This window comes from Caretta caretta, chromosome 1 (assembly GCF_965140235.1).
Source record: "Caretta caretta isolate rCarCar2 chromosome 1, rCarCar1.hap1, whole genome shotgun sequence".
NCBI lineage: Eukaryota > Metazoa > Chordata > Testudines > Cheloniidae > Caretta > Caretta caretta.
In genome coordinates, this window is record NC_134206.1 from 268,585,935 (window position 1) to 268,592,125 (window position 6,191).

The 6,191-nt window shown below is 42.3% G+C and overlaps 2 non-coding genes across 2 annotated transcripts; one reads left to right on the plus strand and one right to left on the minus strand.

Annotated features, from left to right (window-relative positions):
- The first annotated feature begins 11 nt into the window (after nucleotides 1-11).
- TRNAD-GUC (transfer RNA aspartic acid (anticodon GUC)) lies at nucleotides 12-83 on the plus strand. The gene has a single exon. It is a non-coding gene; the product is annotated as a tRNA-Asp (tRNA).
- A 180-nt stretch (nucleotides 84-263) lies between these two features.
- On the minus strand, nucleotides 264-335 carry TRNAD-GUC (transfer RNA aspartic acid (anticodon GUC)). Its single transcript has one exon. It is a non-coding gene; the product is annotated as a tRNA-Asp (tRNA).
- Between the last annotated feature and the right edge of the window lie 5,856 nt (nucleotides 336-6,191).

Genomic DNA, 6,191 nt, shown 5'->3' on the forward strand with positions numbered 1-6,191 from the left:
TGCCAGGAAGCTCCTCGTTAGTATAGTGGTAAGTATCCCCGCCTGTCACGCGGGAGACCGGGGTTCGATTCCCCGACGGGGAGGCGCTGCATTTTTGAAACGTTCACTGCTTTAGCCTTTTTTCCCTTTAAAAAAGAAAACTTAAAAGAATTAAAGCGTATTTAAAATGTTAAAGAAATGAACGTTTCTAGGTAGGAAGGATATTTTAGTTTCTGTTTACCTTAAATAAATAAAGCAGTAGAGGAAATAAAAGGTATTTTTGCCTCCCCGTCGGGGAATTGAACCCCGGTCTCCCGCGTGACAGGCGGGGATACTAACCACTATACTAACGAGGAGTTGGCTGGTAGGTCTTTCAGCAGGAAGGTTATTTCATATCACTTAGGGAGATTGTTCTTCATGTATTGGGAGATAAGAGGTTGCTATAAGGCCTGTTAAAGTCACTGGTGAGACTCCTAGTGATTCCACTGGAATTTGGATCAGGTCTTTAATGCACAAGTGACCTCTCTGATCCCTCTGAGTAAAAGAATTTGCAGAAGATAGTGCAGCCTTTCTTCCATCAGACTTTATTATCCCTTCCCAGCCAGCTGCCTAACTAGGAAAATCACAAGGAAAAGATGGCTTTTCCACACGCAAGGGGAACAGAGGGGGGGAAGGCATGTGGGTAGGTGATGCATTTTTGCCGCCTTAGCACTGCACCAGGGCTCACACTTGGGTTGTGTTAGAAGCAAACTGCAGCTGCTGCTACCAGAAAGCACAACTTCGTCTACATCTCTTGTCGTTCCGTAGAGTGTGAGCATGTTTTTGGAAGGCTCAGCATTAAGCTAGGTTTTATTTTCAGCTGAGGCCCCTAATGGGATGGGATGTTGGGTGCAGGCAGCCATGGCCAGCGTGAATGTGTGGCTGTGTGTATGGAGCCTTTTGCCAGTAGTGGAAAGAGGGGAACCCCAGTGTGAAGGCTAAGGACCTCTCATGAACGGGGGTGCCGCACCCCACACTCCTTGTTCCAGCACCTATACTCATCGATGGTCCTAACCTTTCTGGCTTCCCTGTAATCATTCTGTTTGGGTTGGGGTAGGGTTGTTTCATTGTCTTATTCACGGGTTAATTTCACATTTGCCAACTTTCACGCGGTAAATAAGCACCCCGACTTTCACAATAAGCCAAAAATCAGGGTAATCCCATTTCAAAACAAGGCCAAAACAAGCCAATCCCTAAGAACCCCAACACTCTATGTGACTAGATCCCCCCCGGCGTGCAGTCTGGGACTGTGGTGGGCCCGCTGTGCACCCTGACTCTCTTCTTCCCTTTGTCCCTGCTTGCCAGGAGCTGATCAAAAAAAAGAAGCAACAAACTACAAGTCACAAGCCAAAAACTAGCCAACAAGCAACTCACATGCCAATTAAGCCAAAAACAAACCCAATTTTTGCTTTGTTTTTTTTTTTTGCGGATTTGGCATATCTGGTTAATTTATTTTCCTCCCATTCCGCAAAGGAATATTTTGTGGGGGGTGTCTCTTGAGGGGATCCACGGAGATTTCCTCACGTAGGCATTGCCGTGGGAGGGGATGATCAGAACCAACTCAATAAAAAGAAAAGAAGCAGTTCACGTGACTTTGCGTTTGAAACGTGGGATGTGCTCTGGTAAGGGTGGAAGAGGATTTTGTAATGAGAATTTGAGAAGCAACTTGAGTCAGCAGCCAGTGAGGCGAAAGAAGGTCAAACACCTGCTGCCTGACTATCTAAAAAGGGAAAGAGAAATGGAGACCAATTACTTTGAGATCTGTGAGTGCAAAGTTGAAGGACACTTACAGAGATGGTACTGACTCAGTCAGCAGCAGGGTAGTTATAAAATAAGTGTGCATGTCTGCATCACAGTGACATTAAATCAGGAACTATATTTAACTTACCAATTTGTGTCTGGTCAGATGTACAGTAAACATCATATATAAATGGTCATAGGTATAAGCAAAGGTATTGTCTGATTGCAATAATAGAGACAAATATCTCTGTGGGTAAAAGGAGCCTATGCCAGATTTTCAAACATGGGTGGCTAAAGGATGGCTCAATTCATATTTAGGCACCTAAATTAAAAAGTGATTTGCAGCTCCCATTGAAGCACCTCTGAAAATCAGGCCACGAATTTAGGTGTTTAACCCTTGTGGGTTCCTCATTTTAGGCAGCCAAGTTTGAACATTTTGAGTTGACAATTGAAAAAGAAGAGTTACAGTCAGATACTAATTACATTCTGTTGTAGGGATGCCCTGTTTAGATGAATCATGAAGTCATCCTGTATCTGGCATATAAAAAAAAAGATCACATGAAAATTTTACAAATTTCCTAGGCTGCTTTTTTTCCCTCCCACCAGGTCTGTGCCCCCAGTGCATGGAGTTCTGGGGACAGTTGGTATGGGTTGCATTTTTCTAGGTGTAGTGACTTGGGGCAATCCTGCTCATCCTGGCTGCTACAGGCACATAAGAGCTCTACTCAGCGCTGAGGGCCAAAACAGTCCCTTGAAAGCCCAGGATTATGGGGTGGTGGAGAAGCGGGACAATGCACCCACTCTAAGTTCCTGTGGCAGGCTGTGCGCAAGAACCAAGATTTTCACGGGTGCAATAACTTAAGTGTGACCTGAGGAGCTCCTTAGAGCAGACTAAATTTGAGTCTGTTTACACTTTTACAAACATTTCTCTGAACGCCTGATTTGATTCTAATATGATTGCCGCTGATTCACATCAAATCCGACTCTGTGTATACTCTTTGTGCTGTTTGGATTTTGCTCTGTGCCTTTACACTGAAAATCTGTCAGCACAGGACTCTTTGGCAAGGTCTCAATACTTACATAATGGCATATTAATTTACAGCACTGTCTTCCTAATGATTAGCATATAATTATTAGCCTTGAGTGGTTGCTGTACACTGCAATGTACACTCATGGTGCTAAACGATTCCCTAATAGCAAAGTTTCAATACTGCTACACTTTGATCACACTGCAAAGTAAAAGTTTTAGAAATAATCACAAATGATTTTTAAAGTTTTTTAAGAGAGAAAGGCTGAAGCACTGTGGCAAGTGAACAGTTCAAATGCATTGACTGTTAAACTGCAATGCATTAATAAAACGCATGTAGTATTTTGCTTTTAGCAAAAAGTAAGCACACTTTCTTTTTAATTTACTTCAGTGTGCATTAACAGATGCTATTTGTTGGTGGGAAGAAGATTAGAAATTTACTTCAAAGATAAATACTGTGTTAAATAATAAACATTTTTTATTTCTGCTATTTTGTATGATTATCTTTCACTGATCTCTTTGGGAAAAGAAGCTGGGGTTTCAAGTTCTCAGAAGTATAAGCTCCCTCTAGTGGCGCTCGGAACTGCTCAGCTTCGTAGTTAGTGAATTTTAGAATTAAAAACTATTTGGAATTTAAACAATAAGGCTATTAATTTATTTTAGTTATTGTACAAAAGAAAACTGGGGAAATCAACCCCCATAGACCCAAATGTATATTGAGATTAGAGCAAATTAACTCCCTCCCAGAGCCTGGTGCTTTGTTAACTTCTAGACATCTGGCAAAGAGAATAATTGAAACATCACTAACTTCCTCTCTCACATTCTATGCATTTAATCAATCCATAAATAGCAAACATTTTGTTCATGCTTTGCATCTGGAAATCAGGGGGGGAAATATAAAAAAACACTTTATGATGGAATGTGCAGTTTCACTTTGCAACATAAAGCATTAAGGGTTTTCTTTTCTTTTCAACTTGCATTATTGTGAAAAATAGCCCTTTTGGAAATTAAGTCCTTGTCAGATGCATCTGACAAGGGGACAGACTGGTTCTTGCCAGATCTAAAACAGAAACACACTGAAGCCTGATTTTTTCCACAAGCAATTAATGAAAAATGTGGAAGAAATTAGAGTCTTTCCTCTACTTTTGTGAGTGGAAGGGACCCAGTTTTAAGGTATTTTGCAAAGAGTGAGGCCAGTTCTGCAATATCTTCCTTTTGCCTATTCTGCTACCCATTTTCAGCCCAGCAAAAGTGCCTGCCTGATCACATAGTGCTTGGATGTACATCATCAGAGCCTTCCAGCTCCATGGGGTTTGCAGCCATCACTATTGTACACTGTATGCCCCACAAGGCACTGAAACCCAAGCCCGCTTCCTCCCTGAGGCTGAGGGAGAAGAGTGACAGACAGGAAGCAGGACTGTCAATTTTGGCCCCTGTTACACTCTGACACCCCAATATTCACCACTGTCATGTACTTAGAATACGTCTTATACAAAGTGTGCCTTGTGAGGTGTCATTCTAAAAGTCTTGATCTGCTAGACAGTAATGTCTCATTGGATTGTGTGTTCTATCACCATGTGTGAAGTTATGAAGTTTGACTATGTATGTGTTGCTGAAACATGTCCTCAAGCAGCCTTTCAGGTATAACAGTAAAAAGGCCAAACAATGTTACTGGCTTATTGAGGAAATGGATACAAGCACAAGGATTACTCCAGGAACTGTGTACAGTAGAAACCTCTCAGAGATAGCACTACACAATGGGAACTGTTTAACCCAGGTCACAGCAAAAGAGCTTTCCAGCAAGTGAGGAGAAGATATAAAAGGGGGAAAATGACATTACAGGGTGACCTCACTCTCCCTACAACAACACACCTGGAAACACCTGAGGAACAAAGACTGAACTGGGGGAAGTAATGGTCATAGGCTAGAGGATTTTTAGCCTGTGTATGAAAACCTGGGAAAGCCAAGGCAACCTGTGCCTTAAGGATCTGCCAGCCTGTTTATCACTGAGGGTGAGAATTTGCTAATTTATATCCTACCTATCCAGTGTGTTAAGGTCAGTTTGCAGTTTTTGTTTATTTACTAAGCTAATCTGCTTTGATCTGCTTGCTATCCCTTATAATCACTTAAATAGTTAATAAATGTATTTCTTGTTTATAACATAATCCAATTTGTGCAATTTATAACGGGGGGGGGGCGGGGGGGCAAGAAGTTGTGCATATCTCTCTCCACATTGAGAGAGAGGGCGATTTTTATGAGCTTGCACTGTGCAGATTTTTCTACATAGTGCAAGACAATATTAATTTGGGTTAACTCCCTAAAGAGGGTATACACGTGAGTGCTGGGTGAATCTCTGAGCTGAACTCTCTCACACAGAGCTGACTTCAGTCTGTGTTTGCAGCTGGGTGTGGCCATACCTGTGTGCATGTGTTAGTGAAGCCTTGAGGGCCTGGCACAGCAAAAGCACGGCGAGGAAGCCCAAGCTATGGAACGGGCGGGCTCAGTGAAACCCGAGGATATCAGATGGCATCCCGGATGGGTGGTCCAACCCACCAGAGCCCCCATTCTGATCAGCTTAACTGGGTCAAATTTCTTTGGACTAATATACCTCTTTGCAAGGCATATGACTAGAGAAGATAGAGAAGAAGATATCAGGGATAAATTGTAATAAAGGACAGAGGTGGCGGTTCAGGAAAAATTTCTTTCAGGATATGGTCCCAACCAATATGGATTATAGTTTGATGATTCCCTGTATGGGTTCCAGTGTGGGGTGGAAGGTGACAGCTAGGGATATGAGGTTGGAGGGGGGGTTATTTCTGTATTGAAGTGGGTTCTCTCAGGGTATTTGGGTGGCCTCTTCCAATTCACTTTGAATGGTCCCTTGAAATACTGTATGTATTAACTAAACATCTTCTCCACCTTGCATTTACCTGTGACATTCTGAGTACATTTCCCAGACCTGAAGAAGAGCTCTGTGTGAGCTTGAAAGCTTCTCTCTTTCACCAACAGAAGTTGGTCCAATAAGAGATATTACCTCACTCACCTTTTCTCTCTAATACCCTGAGATCGATACGGCTAAAACACTACATACAAACCTTACAGACATATTTGCTTCTGAGCTGAGAGAGCGCATGAGAGGTTTCAGCCCAATGGCTCCTTTCATTTAAAAGTTAAAAACAACTGTAAATGGGAGTGCTGTGTCAACCATAACTATAGTATCACATGGTCAGGAGCTGAGACAGTGCATGTGCAGTTAAGTACTGCCCAAAGCAATTTGCATTAATGAGAGAACCTGACTCTTGCTATTCCTAAATTAGGGGCATGCTAATGAGGCCTTTTCAAAGCCTTGAAAGAGATGAAGAGTGAGCATTGTATTTAGAAGCATGAAAACGTGCTTAGAATCTGA